Source organism: Suncus etruscus, chromosome 11 (assembly GCF_024139225.1).
Source record: "Suncus etruscus isolate mSunEtr1 chromosome 11, mSunEtr1.pri.cur, whole genome shotgun sequence".
Lineage (NCBI taxonomy): Eukaryota > Metazoa > Chordata > Mammalia > Eulipotyphla > Soricidae > Suncus > Suncus etruscus.
Window position 1 is genome coordinate 66,808,928 of NC_064858.1, and position 23,506 is coordinate 66,832,433.

At 39.2% G+C, this 23,506-nt stretch overlaps 1 protein-coding gene and 1 non-coding gene across 2 annotated transcripts in view; both read right to left on the bottom strand.

Moving 5' to 3' along the window:
- The window catches only part of TMTC2 (transmembrane O-mannosyltransferase targeting cadherins 2), a 587,133-nt gene that overhangs the window by 248,487 nt on the left and 315,140 nt on the right, over positions 1-23,506 (bottom strand). The window lies entirely within an intron of this gene.
- TRNAK-CUU (transfer RNA lysine (anticodon CUU)) lies at positions 8,205-8,277 on the bottom strand. Its single transcript has one exon. It is a non-coding gene; the product is annotated as a tRNA-Lys (tRNA).

Here is a 23,506-nt window from a genome sequence, read left to right on the forward strand (position 1 = left end):
TGATAAAATTCAAGGTAAAAAAATCAAATATCTTTTTTAATATAAAATATCAAATAAAGGAGAAAAGAAATAAGAGGTAAGCAGTGCAATTTAAAAATGGTCAGCAGGGAGGGACTTATGTAATAACATAAACGAATCTTGGAAGACAAATAATTGAGCCACAGAAATTATTTAAAACAGTATTAAGTAAACCTATGTAGTAAGTAGTCACAGAAAAATGATTTTTAAAGCATCACCATCAGATGCCCTTAATTTTCTATTGTTTTACACAATATCTCCATCATAAAGGTAGAATCAATTTGGTTTTATATAAGAGAAATACATTGTTAAATGAAAAACAATATTACCATATGTTCTAATGTATCTGGGAAATAATTCTCAAGTTAGAATAACTGGAAATCTGCAGATGGCTGATTGGAACTACACAATGACACATTTACATTTGTTCATTTTTCTTTCAGAGTAGGAGAAGGCGATTTTGCAAGTTCTACTGCAATATTAAATTCATTAAAATTCTGTTGCATATCAGCCTGAACTCTCTACATGAACATAATTTTAGGAGCAACAGCAAAAAAAAATACTCCTAATCATTTATTATACTATTAATTTTAAAGTTCAGCCAAACAAAAAGCATTAAAACTGGCTATAATTCTAAGTTCTTTAGAATCCTCCTTTTATGGGCTGTCTAATACATGTCTACAAATTTACTTAGTATGCAAAATGAAATAACCTTTACAATTAAAATGCACTTTAATGAGATTTTAGAAATTATATCTGCCATAACTTTTTCAACAGAAATTATATCTGCCATAACTTTTTCAACTACATAGTTAAACCTGGAGTATTTCTATGTGGAAAACCAGATCCACACCATGCCATTTTAAACTAGATTTGCAATAGTGAACTTGTAATACAAATGAGAAATGTAATACAAATGAAAAATGTAATACAAATGATCGTTCTTTTAGCAGAAACCAAATACTAAAAGAATTCTGATGTCTCCAATTTTATTTGGATGAGGGTGAAGAAGGCAATGCTCAACATTTCCAACATTACAATGTTCCTAACACTATGGGAGAAATAAGTTCCTATAACTATGGAAGAAATGAGTCTGGGCTAAGATTAAAAGGCAATTCTATTCAAAAGTACTTGCTCAGTACCAAACAGCTGCCAAGAACTTTATCATATCTTAGAAACAAAGACATAAATATTTCCATACATAGTTTCCAAGCAGTCTTGGTTTGAATTTCAATTTTGGGAGATCTATACATTGTTTAGAATAAAATCATTTTCCAGGATATCCTATATGATTTTAAGGGAAATATGCTGTCAACTACATACAGAAAATGGCACATTATTTCTGAGTCATAGACACTATATTTATACTCAAGGGGACATCAAAAAATCATAGAAATACCTAAATTGGGTGTGGGGGAAGTCACCTTGGTGCCTTGCTCCCTACAGCTCTGAAGAAAGAGTAAGTGCAGCAACCAGGGAACAGAGAGGAATGAAACTTGCCCTGGAAGCCAGGGAGAAGCACAATGGGAACACCACCTGGATGCCTTGGTCTCTTCTGATCTGGGGAGAGGGTGAAAGCAGCCACCAGGGAACAGACAGAAACTAAGCTTGCCCGGAAAGGCAGGGAGAAAGTAAGCTGGGGCTGTAATCTAGGTGCCTTGGTCTCTTGGTCTCTTCAGCTATGGGGAGAGGATGAGTGTGGAACAAGGGAACAGAGGGGAACCAAATTTGCCTAGGAAGGCAGGGAGAAGCCCAAAGGGAACACCATCTAAGTTCCTTGGTCCTGACAGCTCTGAAGAGAGACTGAGGGTGAAAACTAGGGAACAGACTGTTGTGTATGTAAACATTTTATGGGATTATTATGTTACTGACCCTACCCTGATTGTGATTGTGCCCTACCCTAGGGTGTGACCTGGCATTATGCCCCCACCCTAGGGTGGTACCTGATTCTGCTCCCACCATTGGGTGGCATCTGATCCCACCATTGGGTGGTACCTGATTCTGGGGGATAAAAACAAGGGTCTGTGAAAGGCGAGGGGCTTTTTGGCTGGAACTGATGCTGAGGCTTTGGACTTCAGTCTTGTCCACTGAATAAAGGTAATATTTCCACAAGCCTGACTATCTGCGAGCTTCTTACCCACTGCTTCATTTCAGAACCACTGGCTAAACAGGGTGGCAGAGGCATGCTCCGAGCTGAAAGAGAAAGACCTCATCCTCCATCCCTCCATCAGTCAACCTCTTCAGGGGCTGACTTACAACATAATGGTGCCCGGACAGGCTGAACCTGGACCCTCAATAACTGTAAGTGAAATACTTCATTGGAATTTTCCTCTACTGACCATTAAATGGTTTATGTGGTTAGTCATGAGGATTCTGCCACCTTTTTGCTTACGCATTTGTTCTCTATTATACAAGTGTATTATTCCATTTGTTTAAAACTAATTGGAATGATCTAAGGACAATCACTGCAGTTGGATGGTTGTGGTCTATATTTCAAATGAAAATTGCATAGTCTCCAGCCTTCATAGTTTGTGGAATTTCTGTGTTGGCTCACGTTGTTACTGTGAGCATAGTTATTGGCTGGTATGTAGGAAATAGAAATTGTAGAAATGGTGAGGTTAAAACCAGTATGGATAATAAGGAAATCTTTCCGATGAAAATTCAGACCAAGGTGCAGACTGACGAATCCAGCCCCACCATCAACAATATAGGAATTTTTGCTGGAATAGAAACAACTCAGAAAGTTAAGCCTGATTCTAGCAAATCGCATGACACTAGTGACTCAGACAATGATCAACCTCCAGTGCTAACTCCACAAGTGAGGCCTGATTCTATTCACAAAATTGAATCGCACAACAGTGCAGATTCAGATGAACCACACGCACAGCCTCAGAGCTCTATTCAGAGTAATTTTGCTAATCTGGCCTCATCCCCTTTACACGTGGTAAATGTTTCTAACTATGTAACCTATCAGATGGAAGAAATAGATCGGTTCAAAAAAACATGTAAAGAGTATAGTTCAAAATCACCATACAGTGTGGAGTTACTAAAACTTCGGAGTCATAACTCATCTTGGACTTTGTATGATTTTTAAAAAATCACTGAAATATGCCTGTCATCTAAACAGTGAACTGAATGAGAAAGAAACTATTCAGAAGGCATAAAAGCCAAATTATATAGCCTGGATGATACAAAAAAACAAGTGGCAGGTGTTACTCTACCGTATAAATTATTGATGGCAGAAAATCAATTTGCAAATATTAGACACAAGCAGCTGTACCTAAAGAAATCTTAAATTTAATTAGGGATATTGCATAGTCATCATGGGAAAAATTGATTCTAACAGCATTGGTAGAGGAAACATTTTAAAAATTACCCAAGGCCCTTACGAGTCATATGCAGAGTTTGTAGGTAAGATTAAAGATGTTCTGAAGTTACAAGTAGAAGATGAGGAGATGAGAAACTTCCTAGTAAAATCTTTGGCTTATCATAATGCAAATTCGGCCTGTAGATTAGTATTGAATACATTAAATGAAAAGGCAAATGTGAATGATTTCCTTTATGCCTGTCAGAATGTCTATGGGGTACCCCAACCCTCACACCACTTAGACTTGGTACAAAGCTTCCCAGTTACAAAGGGAATGATGCCTTATTCCCCTTGGGGACAGGGCACTTTCGGTAAACCAGGTCTTTGACCAAAATGCAAAAAGGGTCGCAGATCTGGAAACCTCATTGATAATAACCTAAGTAGAGGTTTCAACACAATCCCCAGGAGGCAAATCGCCTGCTTCCATTGTGAAAAACAGGGGCATATAAAAAGAAATTGCTGTTTCCTTATAAATCAAGGGCAAACATACAAGATGCAGGGAAATGCCCACAGGGCCTCGCCCCCAAGCCCTTCCAAATCAGGGGCAAAGTTCACAGACAATAATCCTTCCAAGTCCAGCCCAAGACAATTCATCACTATAAGGGAATTAATTCACTCCACATCAGGGAGTGCCGGATTATGCATATTATGCCCAGAGGACATTACAATTTACCCAGGAGCATGCCCTTGCATGTTAGAAACTGGCATTGTGGGCCTGCCACCCCCAGATACTATGGGTTTGATTCTTGGCAGAAGTTCCCTCAACATAAAAGGTATATCAGTAGCCACTGGTGTCATTGACTCAGATTTTATGAGAGAAATCATTGTAGTTATTACTGTACCAGTTATATGGACCTTTAAAAAAGGAGAAGTGATTACCCAGATAGTAATAGTGCCTTATGTCAAATTTGGGACTTCAGATAAGACTAGAATTGGGGGCCAGGCAGTGGCGCTAGAGGTAAGGTGCCTGCCTTGCCTGCGCTAGCCTTGGACGGACCGCGATTCGATCCCCGGTGTCCCATATGGTCCCCCAAGCCAGGAGCAACTTCTGAGAGCATAGCCAGGAGTAACCCCTGAGCGTTACCGGGTGTGGACCAAAAAAAAAAAAAAAAAGACTAGAATTGGAGGTTTTGGAAGCACAGATCTGGGTGCTGCTCAAAACCCAATCATGGCTCTGGTTACTAAATTTAAAAATGAACACCCAATGATCAAACTTCACTTGAAAGGGCACCATTTTATGGCATGATAGATACGGATGCTCAGGTTACCGTAATTTGTAATAAAGAATGGCCAGAAAATTGGCCTCTTCAGGAAATCCTGTATTGGCTAGAAGGAGTAGGAGGCCTGAACTCCTGTCTGTTGAGTATGAGGACTATGATAATTTGCGGCCCAGAAAATCAAAAAGCGATAATCAGACCTCACGTGGGTCCATTTTCACCATCCCTGTGAGGCCATGACCTACACAAACAGTGGAAAGCAGAATTCCACATCCCACTAGCTCCAGAAGAGCCCGAACCTCCTTTTGCTTTAAAAACCCAAAATTTTTAGTAGGGGCCACTATCATAAAAACACCAGCACCAATAAATATAAAATGAAATCTGACGAACCAAATTGGACAGGTCAGTGGCTCGTTAAAACTGATAAATTAAAGGTGCTGACAGAATTAGTGGAGGAATAGCTAAGCTTAGGACCTATAGAACAATCTTTTTCTCAATGGAATTCACATATATTCACTATAAAAAAGAAATCTGGTAAATGGAGACTTTTGATGGATCTTAGAGCTGTAAATTTATCCACGATACCTATGGGCAAACTGCAGACTGGTTTACCATCATCTGTAGTTATTCCAAAGTTATGGCCACTAATTATAATTGATCTGAAAGACTGCTTCTAACATATTCCTATTCACCCAGATGATAAAAAACGTTTCGCATTCTCAGTTCCTTCTCTCAATAATACCCATCCCTGTGCACGTTTCCAATGGGCTGTTCTCCCCCAAGGCATGCTGAATTCCCCAGCAATGTGCTAGGTTTTTGTAGATTAGGATTGAGCCCTGCTCCTGAAAAACTTCCTCAAGCTATGATATTTCATTATGCAGATGATATCTTGCTCACAATGAACAATGAAACAGATTTACAGGACTTATTCTCTTATGTTATTGACTGTTTACAAACATCAGGACTGAAAATAGCTTTAGAAAAAATACAGACAATGACACCATATCAATATTTGGGTTTTATTTTGTACCGGATGTCAATACGTCCACAAAAAGTTTCTATCAAAAAAGAAAACCTCAGAACGCTTAATGATTTTCAGAGACTTTTAGGTGATGTAAATTGACTCTGCCCTGCACTAGGAATCCTGAATGCAGAGTTGCCTAATCTGTTTAAAACTTTGGAGGGTGACCCTGCTTTAGATAGCCCAAGAAACTTAACAACAGCTGCCAAAAATGAATTGGACATTTTCTTGAGCAGATTACAAAAATCGTTTCTCTTAAGATTCATCCCAGGAGAAAAAGTATTTCTGTTAGTCTTCCCTACTATAGAAACCCCCACAGGGGCCTTAAAACAATAGTTAGGACCTTTGGAATGGGTGTATTTACATAACAAACAGCCTCCTTCAGTTGTCCTCTACTTGCAACTGATTTCAGAAATTATTATCAAGGCAAGACTCAGATCTATATCTTTACTAGGTTTTGACCCAGATATAATAGTTTTGCCAATACCAAAAAAGGAAATTGAGTCAAATTACCTCTAATGAATCTCTACAAAGGGCCCTCTCAGATTTCACAGGAGAAATATCCTCCCATTATCCAGCAGGAAAAACTTGGGACTTTTAAAAGAAAATTCAGTTTCTTATTTCTTCAATTGTTCGAGATTCCCCTATTTCCAATGCAAAGTCTTTTACATTGATGGATTCCAAAATGGAATAGGAGGAATAACCGGAGACAACATTAATGGAGACAACATTAATATGGCCATAAATACCACATATAAATCTGCACAGGAAGTTGACTTAGCAACAGATTTGCTATCTTTGACTCTTATCACACTAAATTACTTAAATTTACCCCAAGGGGAAAGTTACACTGCAGCAGAAAGATATTTTAAAGAAGATATTCAGAGACAAGAAACAAGCCATAAAGCTATTTAGATCAAGGAGAATGAAAAATAGTTAGCTGGATATCTTCTGAGAGGAAGGGGTTATGCCTATGTTTCTACAAATAACAACTCTCCCAAGAAATTTTGGGTTCCATTATGCTTTGTTAGAAATCGAGCTAGCACAAATGATCAGGTTCAAACTATAAAATCCCCTTCACTACAGGTTAGTGTGTGTCCTTCCTGAGTGAGATGTAGCAATTCACTTCTTTTTTTTTTTTATTCAAAGGTAAAGGAAGAAACAGTATCAAAAAGAATTAAAAACTATCATACTGGTCCTAATAAGGATTCAGAAGCAAAACTAGCCATTAATACTTTGTAGCCGAATTGAATGGGTGGGACAGGTGTGGGAAAGCTCAAGTGGGAAGCAATTTCTTTTTTTTTTATTTTTTAAAAGAAAGAAAGAGAAGGGAAAAAAATTGTTTTATTAATTCAGGTGGCAGTTTTCAAGAGAGAGAGAGATAGAGTGCAGAAGCGAGAGAGAGAGAGCTTCCTGGCTGTGGTTATTACCGCCCTCCCCCGTCCCTGTTTGTTCGGTGCTAGCAGCAGGGGGTTGGGGAGCTGGGGGTTGGGGAGCTGAATTTAATAGAATAGACAACATAGCAAGGAACAAAGTCTCCGGGGTTGAAGGTCCCAGGGAGGCGGCTGCGAGTTGCTTGGCTTCATTCAGTAAGGCCATGAGCTGGGTCCAAGTTGGAAGAACAGGTGTCGTCAACTGCTGGAGATTGCGATTTTGTCTCTGGATTCTTCGTCGTAGTCATCTCATGCTGCGTCTCCGCCTTCTCTTTGCTGTAGATGGCAGCTCGTGGAGGGGGGTCCCCTGCTGGGCGGATGAGCCCACTCAGGAAGGACACACACTAACGTGTAGTGCTCTCCTGAAAAAGGAATTATTTGCCAAAAAGGCCCGCTTAGAGAAGTCAAAATCACTTGACCCTTCGCGTGGATTGTTTGATTATAATTCCAAACGTGACTGTAGCTATCTCTCTATTTTTTGACCATTATAAAAATCAGGCCTTAATAATTCTTGTTAACAAAGAAGCACAGTATCAAATCCCCCCAAATTAAGTCACCCACTGTCCTAACTCCCTTGGTGCCAAGATAAGGTTTTTTCAAAACTCCCTTGGCGCCAAGAACAGGTTTTTTCAACTTAGCTCATGAGTGAAGTAATTTTCACTTTTTGCTCTGTCTACTCTAAACAGAGTAATTTTCACTGTCTACTCAAAATAAGCAATTTTCACTTTTCCTCTAAAACACTAAAATATTTCTCTCGCTTCCTGAAAATTTACCTGTTTCCCCCTCCTTACCCAAAATACAGAAACTCCCCTTTTCACCTTCAGTATCGGTTTTTTTAGATGCTAATTCTAGCCAGGATTTCTTCCTTTCTTTCCCCAGTAATCTTTGAAGTCAAGAATTTGCATTCCTGCATTCCAGACCTCAAAGTTAAAAGCAGCCCAGTTCGAAAAATAAAATTGTCTCGGTCTCAGCATTGTAGACGCGAGTCCCCATACTATCTGTGTGGTTTCATTCATTTCTACAACATATTTTCTGTCGTTCATCGTTCTGCGTGCCCACCTTCTCCCGTGGATTTTTTCCCGAACTCCACGAAGGACCCGTTTGCAGGCGCTGGCGTCTTGCAAACAGATTTGGCTCACAGCAATTGGCGCCCAATGTGGGGCACGAACCCACGACCCTGAGATTAAGAGTCTCATGCTCTACCGACTGAGCTAGCCAGGCCTTTTTGGCAAATAATTCCTTTTTCAGGAGAGCACTACACGTTAGTGTGTGTCCTTCCTGAGTGAGATGTAGCAAGATATACTCATTTAACGACTTTTACTCTTTTTATTTTAACATCATTGCTTTATTCCCCTCAATTTAGGTTTTAAGACACTGACATAATAATTTTAGGTAGACTTTCTTCATAGTGCTTCTCACCTATGATTGGCTATCATAGAGTTACTGTTATACAATAACTTTGTATATATATTGTTATACACTTATAGTAGAGTTTTCCATGTTTGTATTATGAAATTCTCTTTCACATCTGCTCTGCCATTAAATTTTTTTTTAATTTGAAATGATTCATCTAAATAGTTGCCAGCTATTACATTTTAAAGCACTTTTAGTTGATTTAGCTAATTTTTTTTTCTTTTGCTCTATTTTGGATCCTTTCCAACAAATATTTTTTGGTATGAATGAGTGCTATGGCCATATTTTTTTTGAAGTATGTATGTGTATGTCTTGTTCAGTGTCTGTCTGTTTTGCATATTTTGTATATAGTTCCCTTTTTCCTAACTTTATCTTCCCCAATTAAGTCTTCCTTGTCTTTCCTTCTCTCTTCCTAGTCATTAAAATTTAATTTTTAGGATTCCCTTCACATGTGCAATTCATCTCCTTCACCCACAACTACAAGCCTCCTGATCTCGGCCTGAGGAAGAAATCCATGACTGTTGGAGTTTTGTACCATGTTTGCTGCAAACTTGTTGGAAATGAAGCCACCTGGAATTTGTGTCACAATATAACCCCAGAGAAAAGATCCATGGATAAGACCACAGTCTCTGTTAACCACAGTTAAACTGTGCTATCTAAATTTCTGGTTTTCCATTCACATACACAGTGCTATTGTTGACCATTTCTACAATGGCTACCCCAAGATTGCACGGATCCCAAAGGAAATGCAGAAGCCCAACCAACTCATGATGGTAATGATGTAATGCTTGGTGATGCCCCAACACATGGATGACTGTACTGGCCTTCCTTCTTCATTCAGCTTGATGTTATCTTCTGTACCAGGCTTCAACCTGCTTTTCCAGACCCATCAAGTGTCTTTTGTCAATCGTTTCGGAGTTCCAGACCCCTCATCTTTACAGATTGGCATTGGACTCTGTAGAAATTTCACCTTTTGTATTTTTCTTATAATTGTAATCCTTTGAATTTATATTTGGTACTACATTTCTTTTGACTATTGTAATTAATATTTTTCTGTTTTAGTTTTTAATCTTAGGAATTGATGTTGTATTACAGTAGGGTTTTGCTTTCTTGACTTTAGGTTAGTGGGTTAGATATTGTTGTCTATAATTTCCTAAATGATATTTTTGTCAGTTCTCAGGATTTTTTGTGTGGGCACATCATAGGCAAAATACTAGGTTTATAGGAGGTTCCATTCATTTTGGATGGATCCTCAAGTTGTTTATTTACACAAGGAGGGTCTTGCCTTAAACATTTTGTTTTGATTTGTGACTTAAGCTCCCATCTCTAAATAATCGACCGTATTGGTACATCAATTTCGAACATCATATAGACTTCAGCCTGGATTAAGAACTTGAATTAAGTTCAGAAGCTTATTGATCATCATTGCAGTGGCCCCCCACTGTGTAGGGGGTATATGCTTCTTCCTCCAAAATAAGGGCCTTATTCAATGCCCTCAAAGATGGGCTTTCTGGTCTACCTGGACTTGAATGAAAATAGGTCCGGAGAGATAGTATGAAGATAAGGTGTTTGCCTTTCATGCAGAAGTTCATTGGTTCGAATCCCGGTATCTGCCAGGAGCGATTTCTGAGCATGGAGCCAGGAGTAACTCCTGAGCACTGCCAGGTGTGACCCAAAAACCTAATACCAAAAACAAACAACAACAACAAATAAATAAAAGGTACTTCTTCTCGCCTGCTACACAACCTTTCTGGCGTCTCTTCGAAGGATCTATGTAAGTCTTAGATTTATCTTCGCAGGAGCTTGTAGTTGATTCCTTGATACATGTTTTGGTTTTAGACACCTGTGTTTAGGTTAGAAGTTTTTCTTTACATTTTCCTGTGATGTGCTTATGCAAACAGCCGCTCTTTTATTATTGACTAGTTTTTCCTTTAATAATTGTAGACAATATTGTTTGTTTACTAAAAACAAATGGGGGAATTGTTGTGTATGTAAACATTTTATGGGATTATTAGGTTACTGACCCTACCGTGATTGTGATTGTGCCCTACCCTAGGGTGTGACCTGGCATTATGCCCCCACTTTAGGGTGATACCTGATTCTGCTCCCACCATTGGGTGGTATCTGATCCCACCATTGGGTGGTACCTGATTCTGAGGGATAAAAACAAGGGTCTGTGGAAAACGAGGGGCTTTTTGGCTGGAACTGATGCTGAGGCTTTGGACTTCAGTCTTGTCCACTGAATAAAGGTAATATTTCCACAAGCCTGACTGACTGTGAGCTATTTACCCGCCACTTCACCTCAGAACTGCCGGCTGAAAAGGGTGGCAGATGTGTGCTTTGAGCTGAAGGGGAAAGACCTCATCCTCCATCCCTCCATCAGTCAACCTCTTCAGGGGCTGACTTGCAACACAGACAGAAGCAAACTTGCCCAGGAAGGCAGGGAGAAATGCACAGGGGACACCATCTCGGTGCCTTGGTCCCTATACCTCTGGGGAGAGGGTGACTGTGACAACCAGGGAACAGATAAGAAAAATCTGATCTTGGTAGGACATGCACAAAAAGGACCTTCGGAGGACACAATCACTGTGCCTCCACATCCGCTAGGCTGTATATACACACCCTGGTCACACACCCTGTCGCTGCCCTACAAACCCTGCTGACACTTTAGACTACACCAAACAGTCCTAAGCAGAGTAGACCCAACTGCTTTCTCTCTTTAAAATATATAGACTCAAAACCTAAAAAAAAAAGACTCTAACACCTCTACAATACTTGGGTAAACACATTTGCCCCGAGAAATTAAGACATAAAACAGATCTACCTCCAATCACATGTATACAACCAAACAGACAATTTAAAGAAAAAAGCCTAAAGCACCCTATGCAAAGAACAATAGGTAAACTAAGTAAAACACCAGCAGCTGGGGACACAGAGAGAAATCCTAATAGATTCCCAAGTCCCCCAAAATGGAACAACTTTATAGATGAGGACATAAGCATTTAATGAACTAGCAATGACATTGAAAGAATCACTAAAAAAGAAATTATGAAATCCATAAACAGTTCAAACAAATCAAAGTAGAACTCTATCAGAAAATAAGAGAGTCCATAAAAACAGAACTGAGAGAACTAAAAAATATGCTAGCAAGCCACAATAGCAGACAGAGAAACACATGAATGAACTTGAGGAAAAAAATCAAGCCAGCAAAAAAAAAAAAAAAAGTCAACAAAGAAAAGAGAGGCAAAACATTAGAAGATAATATGAGGTACTTAATGAAGAAAGACAAAAGAAATAATTTACAAATTGTAGGAATACCAGAGGGAAAAAAAGGAAAGGAGGGAAAAGGGATAGGGAAGAACAAGTAGTGAGGGGGAATAATAGCAGAAAATTTTCCAAACCGCTGGAAAGAGAAACCTGAACACATCCAAGAGGTAAAATAAAAAGTTCCTAATAAAATAAACCCTAATAGACCAACACCAAGACATATTGTAATCCAAATGGCTAAAAACAAAGAGAAAGATGAATTCTTTAAAGGAATAAGGGAGAAAAAAGACCTCAACTACAAAAGATGGAACATAAGAATCAAACCAGATCTCCCATTTGAAACGATTCAAGCAAGAAGACAGTGGAATGACATATTTGAACTACTGAATGAGAAAAACTTCCAACCTGGAGCCCACTACCTAGTAAAAATTTTATTCATATGGGAAGGAAGACTAAAAACATTATAAGACAAAAAAAGAACTCACAGTATTGGCACTAAACAAACCGTCTCTAAATGAACTACTCAAAGATAAACTACACAATCCAAACACCAAATTGTAACAACAACAACAACAACTTTACACAACATAATGTCACAACAACCCTCTCTGTCAATAATCTCCTTAAATGTCAGTACACTAAACTTCCCCAGTAAAAGACACAACGTGGGAGGGTTGGATCAGAAAACAAAAACCAGATATCTGCTGTCTTCAAGAAACACACCTAGGAAAATAGACTTTGGATCAAAGGGTGGAAATCAATTATTCAAACCAATGGGGAAAAAAGCATAACAGCCATTCTTATATCAGACCAAATTACATTAAACCTCAAGAAAGTGCTCAGAGACAAAAAGGGTCACTAGTTATTGATCAGGGGAACATTAGTCCAAAAAGTATTAACTCTGTTCAACATTTATGAACCAAATGTAGAGTCAGCAAAATATGTAAGGCGTCTCTCTGCTAGCAGACCTGGAGAAACATATGGAAGGAAATGTGACAATAGTAGGAGAGGTCAACATATCACTATCACCACTTTATAGACCAACTAGGCAGAAAACTAGAAAAGAGATAAGAGCACTAAATGAGAAACTAGAAGACCTAGGGTTAATGGACCCATACAGGGCCCTCCACCGCAGAAAGCAAAATACACATTCTTCACAAATACACATGGGACCTTCTCTAGAATAGACCACACCTTAAGATATAAATCTAACTTACAAAAAGTCACAAACATAAGGATCATAAGAAGCACTCTGTCAGATCAAATGTTACAGAGATCAAGACTGACTGCAAAAAGAAGGTGTGGGGAAAATCCAGCACCTGGAGATTAAACAACATGCTTCTTAATAGCAGGATCAAAGATGAAATTATGAAATAAAGAATCCTTGAGATGAATGATAATAAAGAGACAAATAGTCAAAAATTGTGGGACACACCAAAAGCAGTAATTAGAAGGAAATTCATATCAATATAGGTCTCCTTAGAAAAGAGCAAAATTACAAAAGTAACAACTTAAAGGGACACCTAAAGAAAGGATCTGGAAAACCAGCAGCAAAGAAACCCAAATACAGGCAGAAGACAATAATAAAAACCAGAGCAGAAATAAATAATATAGAAACAAAGAAAATAATAAAAATAAATCAATAAAACCAGGAGCTGGTTCATTGAAAGAATAAAGAAGATAGACAGACCACTGGCAATCCCCCTTCCCCTTCACAAAGGTAAAACACCCAAATAAATCAGATCACAAATGAAAAGGTAGAGATTACAACAGAAACTCAATAAATTGAAGATAAAATGAGGGCTTATTATGAACAACTGTACTCAGTTAAATTACAGAAATAAGAAGAAATCGACAGGTTTCAGAAAAATATCATCTTCCAAGACTTAATAAGTAGAAAGCCTAAACAAGCCAATTAAATGTAAGGAAATTGAAACAGTAATTAAGGCAATCCCCAAAAACAAAAATACAGGACCAGATGGTTTTACAGCTGAATTACCACAGATCCTCAAGCTCTTCCAAAATATTGAAAAAAACAGGAAACCTCCTTCACTCTTTTTATGAGGCTAATATCACACCCATCCACAAAGCTAACAATGACAGCAGCAAGAAAGAAAACTATAAAGCAATCTCACTAATGAACATGGATGCCAAGATCCTTAGCAAAATCCTAGCAAACAGAACCCAACAATACATTTAAAAAAATTATACACCACAACCAAGTGGGTTTCATCCAGGGATGCAAGGATAGTTCAATATATGCAAATCAATCAACATCATAGACCACATCAACAACAAGAAAGATAAAAACCACATGATCATATCAATCGATGTAAAATCCAATACCCATTCATGATGAAAACAGCAAAATAGGGTTGGAAGGAACCTTCCTCAAGATAGTTACAGCTATCTATAAAAAGACCATAGCCAACATTATCCTTAATGGTGAAAATTGAAAGCATTTCTACTAAGGTTAGAGATTAGGCACGACTATCTAGTCTTATTCAACATAGTTCTAGAAGACTTAGCAATAGCAATCAGACAAGAAACAAGAATCAAAGGAGTCCAAATAGGGAAAGAGGAAGTAAAACTATCTCTTTTTGCAGGTAATATGATACTATACAACAAAACCCCTAAAGAGTCCACAGTAAAAATCCTAGAAACAATAAACCAGTACAGCAAAGTGCTGGCTACAAAGTCAATACACAAGTCAGTAGCATTCCTCTATACAAATAACGCAGCAGAGGAGAAAGAGATTAAAGACTAGATTCCCATTTAAAATAATGTCCAAAATATGAAGTAACTAGAAATCAACCTGACAAGAGAAGTGAAGGAACTATACCATGAAAACTTCAAAATGCTCCAGAAAGAAATTGAAGAGAACGTAAGGAAATGTAAGAACATCCCATACTGATGAGTAGGATGAATCAACATAATCAAAAATGACTATCTTACCTAAACTACTATATTGATTCAATGCAATCCTATCCAAATTCAGACATCACTTTTTAAGGAATTAGAAAAATCAATTATAAAGTTCATATGGAAGCATAAGAAGCCCAGATTAGCCAAATACATTCTGAAAAAACAAAAAACAAAAAAACAAACAAAAAAAAAAAACAAAAAAAAACAGGGTGGCAATTCTTTGCCTACCCTAAAGTGTTATTATAAAAGCCATGGTGAACACAACAGCATGGTATTGGAACAAAAACAAAGTCTCAGATCAATGGGTCAAAATAGAATATCCAGTATCATACCCCCAAATATACAGTCAACTAATATTTGATAAAGGATCCAAGAACTTGAAATGGAACAAAGACAGTCTCTTCAACAAATGGTGTTGGAACACTGGATAACAACTTGTAAAAAATTAAAGATTGATCCATACCTCAAAGCTTACACAAAAGTCAACACAACATAGATTAAACCCTTGTAATCAGACCCAAATCTATAAGGTTCATTGAGGAAAAAATAGGAAGAACAGTTCAAAACTTATACATCAAAAAATTCTTTGATGATAGAATGACAAAGTCAAGAGTAAGAGCATAAAACCTAAATAAATGGGACTTTATGAAACTATAAATTTGCATTCAATATATCAGTTAAAGGATTTGTATATAAGATATACAAAATACTCAGAAAGGTTAGTTCCATATAGCCTAATACTGTTATTAAAAAATGGTAGAAGAAATGAATAGACACTTCTATGAGGAAGACTAAAAGATGGCCAACAGACACATGAAAACATGCTCACCATCACTCATCATTAGGGAAATTCAAGTTAACAACAATGAGGTACCACCTTCCACCAGTGAGGATGGCACACATCAATCTCTGTTGGCAGGGATGTGGTAAGAAAGAATCTCCTATCCACTGCTGGTGGGAATGCTACCTGGTACAACCCCTATGAAAAACAGTATGGAGGGTGCTCATAAACTCAGAATTGAGATGACCAGCATTCGCACTCCTGAGTATCTATCCCCAAGACAGAAGGAAATTCATCCCGAAATATGTATGCACTCAACTATTTATTGCAGCAATCAGCACAAACACCAAAATTTGGAATCAAGCTTGATTCCAACAACACATGAGTGGATAATAAAGATGTGGTTCTTATACACAATGGGATATTACATAGCAGTTAAAAATAATACAGTCATGGATTTTGGAGCAACATGGATGGATCTAGAAAATATTATGTTAAATGATGTAAACCAAAAGAAGAAAGATAAATACAGAATAATAGCATTTACCTGAGGTATTTAGAATATATACCATATATATTATATATACATATATAATACTCCATGAAGAATCACAATGGTCTAAAGGGTAGAAACTTCAAACACCATAGGTGTCAGCATATAGCAAAAAGTGTTCAAATCAAGCGGAAGAGGGGCAACACAAAGCCTTGACTATCCATTATACCATAGAGAAACCATCAACAATAGAAACAGCAGTTTGGAGTGAAGAGGTATACAATCAACTTCTAACTTCAAAGGCTTATAATACTATCCTAATGTATTATACACAAATACTGGTATAGAATATGATTGTATCTCAGAGACTTCTGCTGTAGTAATTACTAGAAATATGTTTTAATGCCTTAATTTTTATCAGGTATAAAATAACCCTTCAGCTTCTTTGTCCACAGTGATTCTTGGAAACATATCGTAGACACATTGGTGCTCAATCATACAAGATACCATACACAATGCTGATTATGACAATGTCTTGATAAAATAGTCCAATTTACCCATTTCCTTTTTTGTTTTACGTCATCTATTAAGACCTAAAGCATATGATCATTCAGACCACTGAATGATCAAAAACAGTCAAATGCACACCACAGATTTATGTTACAGGTCTCACTCACCGAATACCTTTTCTGAAAATTACTGTTTTCCTTTTAGTCCTTTTTTTTCTCTTTTTCTACTTCTTTCTTTCTCTCCTTCCATCTTCCTCTTCATCAATTCAATCAAAATTTTTTTTGGTTTTTGGGCTACTCCCGATGATGCTCAGGGGTTATTCCTGGCTATGGGTGCATAACTCTCCCCTGGCTTGGGGGACTGCTGAGGGATTGAACTATGGTCTGTCCTAGGGCAGCTGGATGCAAGGCAAACACCTTACCAATGTGCCACCGCTCTGGCCCCTCAATCTATGTTAAATGAAGCTCACACTGGCAGTTTCTCTTTAGTAAAGGAACTTTGATACATAAAATGCACTGGACAATACTTCATAGGGTACCCTCCTCTTACAGCCCTCACTACCATATTGCTTAGTACTCTAGATGTGAAAACTATCCTTATCTTAAAATGCTCTGGCCAGTATCTAACCCTGAAACATTCACTTAGCAAAGCCCACCCCGTCATTAATGAAGTGCCTAGAAATTAGAAAAATCATTCAACTCAGACACACAGACCCAATATATTTATTTTATAACTTATTTTTACTGTGTTTGCTTATCTTTCCTTTCTCTTTTCTCTTCTGTTTTCCCTTTCTCTCCTAATCTAATCTTAGTTAATTATTTATCTTTTCATAATTCAAGTATTTTTTTAAGAGGGTCAGGCCTCCAACAACAATTTAAGAATAGATCTCTAATGCCTGTTTATATGTGGGCTCTAGTTTGTATAAAGTGGATTCCTCTCTGATTGTTAAACGTAAATGGTAAACAATCCATGCCTATAGTGTATATAGCCCCTCTAATACATTATCCATGCTCCCTCCTTCAGAAACCCTTCTATCTTCTATCCCCAATCCTGTCCCATTAGTTAGCTCTATATATCCTCAGTTCTTAACCCATTAGGTATTGAGACCAACCTCCTGCTCCAATAAACTTCCACCCAGATCCCAATCCAAAAGGCCACCCTCAGCCCTACATATTGTGCCCCTGCAAAAAACTACAACTGACACTCCTTATGACTCATGCTATGTGGCTCTTCTTCTCACCCTCTCCACCCCCCAAATGTGAAATGTTGCATGCTACCGGATTCAGCTCCAGTAGGACCCTCTAGCTCAAGGACAATGCCTGATCCCATAATGCTGCAAATCATTTCTAAAACTCAACAAGACCACGGTGTGGGATGAAAATGTGCCTGGCTTTCACAAAAGAATATCTAAAAAGACTTACTGGGGATGACTATATTTCCTCTATATGTTTAAAACCTCTATAATAATACCTCTTAGAGAGTTTATTTTAAAATATAAAGGTAGCTTCCTCCATCACTTATTTCTTAATTACTTTATTTTTTCAAATTTATTTTTATTATTTTTTTAAATTTTTATTTATTTATTTTATTTTATTTTATTTATTTTTTTTTGTGTGTGTGTTTTTTGGGTCACACCCGGCAGTGCTCAGGGGTTACTCCTGGCTCCATGCTCAGAAATTGCTCCTGGCAGGCACGGGGGACCATATGGGACACCGGGATTTGAACCGATGACCTTCTGCATGAAAGGCAAACGCCTTACCTCCATGCTATCTCTCCGGGCCCCTATTTATTTTATTTTATTTTTTGGTCTGTACCCGGTGACACTCAGGGGTTATTCCTGGCTATGCACTCAGAAACTGCTCCTGGCTTGGGTACCATATAGGATGCTGAGAGGTCAAACAGCAGTCTGTACTAGGCTAGCACCTGCAAGGCAGACACCTTAACACTCCCTGCCATTGCTCCAGCCCCTATGTCTTCTATTTTTTATGCATATATATTTATTTATTCTTTAACCTCACCAGTTTTGTTTCTGCTTGGTACGACACAGTTCCCTGCAACAGTACCAGGAACCAACCCCCCCCCCCTGGAAAATTCCTAATACTGCTCTGACACCAACTTGCACCAGTTTTGATAAAACATTTTGACAATGAGAAAATGGCAGCAACTTGATCTAAAAGTGAGTTTCCCTAGCTCATCACCTAACAGTAAGATGAAATCAGAAGACATATCATCCTCTAATGCAATCTAATCACAATATAATTCTTTAGTGTTGTCTACTCTCACCAAGTATGACTGGCCTAGAACATAGAACATGGAAAATTTTTATTCAGACTTCGCATCTTTTTCTTATTTTATTTTTTTAAGCATTCTGTCCCATTTCATTGCTGTCAGTACTTTGTCTGTAACCCATGGGTCTATTCTTAGTCTCTGATGATGTATGCACATGAGAGTACAGGTCCGCCATACCTATGTTGTATACTGTCCTTTCCCCCTTGGCTTACCACCTTACAAGATTATTTCTAGTCCTTCACACCCTTACCCCCACCTTATATTTCCCCATATTTTAACCTTTTACCCTCAGTTCTTGGCTCCTCATGAAGCAGATCATTATCCCCACCCAAACCAGCTGTCAACCAGCTCCCAAAGTGAAAAGATTATCCACTCTCAGCCTGAGAAGAAACCAATACTCTGTTGTTATTGATCCACTCAAAGCGGCCGCCTTTCCTCCACCTCCCTTCACTGTGGACATTTGCTTGCTACCAGAACTCGGTTTCTGAGAAGTCCTTGCACGAGGACATTTCCTGATATGGAACCGGTGGGAGCCATTTTTCCAGACTCCACAAGACCAAATCACAGATCAAAGTGGTGCTCCTGATTTTATACACATACAAACACACACACACACACACACACACACACACACACTTTGACTATAAAAACTAAAAAAAAAGCTATTTGCCGCTGGTCCCAGGAGCAAAAAGGCATGCAGTGAGTGAGTGAGTGAGTGAGTGAGTGAGTGAGTGAGTGAGTGAGTGGAGGGGCTGGACCTGTTCCCCAATGGCCCCAGGAGCAGGAAGGCAGGTGGGCCGAGTGAGTTGAGGGACTGGACCTGTTTGCCATCAATCCTAGGAGCAGGAAGACATGCAGGCAGTGTGAGTGAATGGAGGGGCTGGACCTGTTCGCCATGAGACCCAGGAGCAGGAAGGCGAGTGGACTGAGTGAGTGAGTAAGTGGAGGGGCCGGAGCTGTTTGCTGCAGGTCCCAAGAGCAGGAAGGGGGGGGTGGGTCGAGTGAGGAGAGGAGCCGGACCTATTCCCCGCCAGTCCCAGGAGAAGGAAGGCAGGCGGGCCGAGTGAGGTGAGGGGCCGGACCTGTTCGCTACTGGTCCTAGGAGCAGGAAGGTGGGCAAGCCAAGTGAGTTAAGGGACTGAACCTGTTTACCGTCAGTCCCAGGAGCAGTAATACAAGCGGCAAACTGAGTGAGTGGAGGGGCCAGACCTGTTCGCCATGAGTCCCAGGAGCAGGAAGGCGGGCGGGATGGGTGAGTAAGTGAGTGAGTGAGTGGAGGGGCAGGACCACCAAATACAAGAATTCCATGAATGAACAAATCAGCCAAATTAAAGAATAACTGTTCAAAGAATATGAAAGATTCCACTGCTGGTGGGAATGCCCCCTAGTCCAACCCCTATTGAGAACAGACTGGAGAGTGCTCAAGGAATTCAGAATTGAGCTGCCATTTGACCCAGCAATTGTTCTCCTAGGCATATACCCCCAAGTCAGAAGGACATTCATACCGAAGTATCTGTGCACCCCACTATTTATCGCAGCACTCAATATAATAGCCAAGTCTTGGAACCCATCTCGATGTCCAACAACAGATGAGTGGATCACTAAGATGTGGTATCTATACACAATGGATACTACATTGGAGTCAGAAATGATACAATCATGGACTTTACAGCAATGTGGATGGACCTAGAACATATTATCATGAACAAGTAAGTCTGAAGACAGAATGATAGCACTATTCTGAAGCACCTAGAACATATACCTTATATACAACTAATACTCAACAAACACTGTAACAGTCAACATATACCGGGGAGCCGTGCCCAAAACACATGAAAGAGGAACAACACAAACTCTTGACTACACATTATACCACAAAGAAACCAGCAACAGCAGAAATAGCAGCATAGAGAGAACAGGTACGTAATCAGCCTTCTACTACAAAGGCCCATAATAATCGCTTCGGGATCTTATACAGGATTACAGGTAAAGAATATCATGGGAAATAACTGACTCCAACGAAAACATCTCATAACAATATTTTAGTGCCCTAATCTTACTGTATTTAAAATAACCTCTCAGCTTTTCTGTCCACAGGCATTCTTAGATACAAAGGGTGGACAAACTAAGATGGCATCTCAGGGCCCAGTCACACGAGATACCACACCCAGCTTGCACTACGAGAATGTCCCGAGAAAACTCTTTAACATACACTTTATCTCTAGGTTATACCTTCTTTTAAGACTTGAAACACGTGATCAGCCAGAACACCAAAGAAGGAACTTTGACCTACACACTCATTCTACAGGCCCGATTCATTGAACACATTCAAGCAAACTAGCATTCCCTTGCCCTTTCCTCCTCTCTTCTCACTACTTTCATTTTTTCCTTCTTCCTTTCTTCTCTTTAATGTATTTTCTCTTTTCTTCTTCCTGCCCCTTCCATATACTTTCCCCTTTCCCCGCTTTGGAAATCTGACTATCCCTTCACTCCTCAATCCCATCCAGATTTCCCACCTTATTTCCCATCTATTAGGCATCAAGACTGACCTCCTACCCCAACGAAACAGTACCCAGCATCCAACCGAAGGGACACCCAGTTAAACCCACACCTTGTCCCCAGCAAGAAAAGGCAACCAACTCCCCTGCTGACTCAAGCTGCACAGCCCCCTTACCAACTCTACCTAACATGGACTGTTACTTGAAACCAGACTTAGCTCTAAAAGTATCCCCAAAGCAAGAACTCTTCCCAAGACCTCCCTGCTGTAAAGCTTTTCCCAATCTCAAAAAGTTCAGGGTGTGTGATGAAAAGATGCCCGGGAACCCACACACCACAAGAAAATCTCAAAAGACAATGGGGAAACCTATACTTCCATCATAAGTATAAGACCTGTATTGCACTACCTTTTTGCCTGCTTTTCCCCAAATGTAAGATAGTTTATAGCATCATTTTGTTCCTTTAATAACTTTGTTATTTTATTTTTTTAAATCTTTGTTCCTTTTATATATATGTGTGAGCACGTATATTTTTACTTCTATTTTTATCTTTTTTGGGTGTGTGACCTGTTTTTGTTTTCTACTTTTTCCACCCCCAAATGCACCGGCAATATAATGTAACACCATTCCCCCCTGCAAAGACACAGTAAAGAAAGGGGAAATCTTACTTATAAAAATGAATTCTTATCTACTAGGGATAAGAACTCATACTTGCTTACAACACAGGGATATCTACCACATTGAAAATATGTCACGTGGACCCAACTTAGACCCCAGGTGATTAGACAGCATCTCTCTAGCCTTGAACCCTGGATCCCAGACATAGAAACGACAAAGTTCTTCATGACAGCTACAGGAAACAAATCCCATCCGGGACATCCTTAATACTGCTCAGACACCAACAAGTGCCAGCTTTAATATGATATCCTGACAATGAGGAAAATGGGAACAACCTGACCTAAGAGCAGGTTATCCTACCTTACCAGCTAACGATAAGACAAAATCAGAAGACTTGTCACCCTTTGGTCTGTCCAAAAGCCAAGATCGCATTTTACAGATGACTGGCTGATAGAAACACGACTGGACTATATGTATCCTGTGATCAATAAAAAAGCCCTAGTCTAGGGTTTGAGCTACGACCTGCGCAACAACCATGATCTCAAGTTCCAAAGGTCCATCTGAGACAATTGCAACGGATTGAGTCTTCTGGAAACATAACGAAAGACGCTAGCCTAGGCTCCATCCTAGGATCAGTGCCAAGACCAAGACCACCAACCACAGAAGATAGTTTAAAATGACACTGAGGGAACAGAACTTCTAGAACCACAAAGAAAGGCTTCATCATAAGTTCCACCCCTGGACCTGTGCAGATACCAAGATCTCTAGATACAGAGGTCTGATTTTATCACCCAGGACGGAGCAGAAGTCTTCCAAACATCACAAAAGCACCAAGTGGAGAATAAATGAACCTGAATGGAGTCTATAGTTAATCCCATGACAACATACTCCAAGGGTGGAGAAACCCTGTATCTCTTAGGCCAAGTGAATTCCTTTTCGAATGACCCCAATATTTACTGTGCCTGTGCAGGAGGGAAAAAAAGAGGCAAAAAGCACAGAACAGGTTTTTTTATTTATCTATCTACTTTTTGTCGATTTCTTTGTTTTGGTGTGGTTATTGAAGTGATTGTATCCATTTATATTAATTAATTAATTAATTTCTTTATTTATTTTTCTTTTGTTTTCTTTCTTTATGTGCTCAGCCATGTTTTTTATCTCAAGACCATGGCTTTTATGTGGTGCTTATCTTTATTGTTGGAATGCTCACTGGATATTTTATTTGACACTTCTCTTTGTACTGTTGGGGTGTTTCACCTTCTTTTTCCCCTTTGTCTCTCAAACCAATGATGAGAGCCTCTAGAAGGACTCCGCCCATTTTTGGCGTATTTGATTTTTACCCCAGTTTATTACTTTCCTTCAAACAAAGCCACATAACTTGAACTATCTAGTCCCGCCTCCCAGTTAGAGGGGGGGAATAAGGGAGGTACCAAGACCAAACAGGTGTAAGACCACTAAGTAGTAAGCTAGGCACAGAGGGAACCACCTATTCTAGCAGCTCGGGGGGTGAGGGAGGATATCGGAGGTAGGATGGGAATGGATGTGTAAGGGAGGACAATTTGGTGATGGGAATTCTCCTGGTTTTATGTTAATGTACCTAAAATATTATTGGCACCCCAGGTAGGTGGTCTAGGATAACCCTGGGGTCTGGAGGGAAGGAGA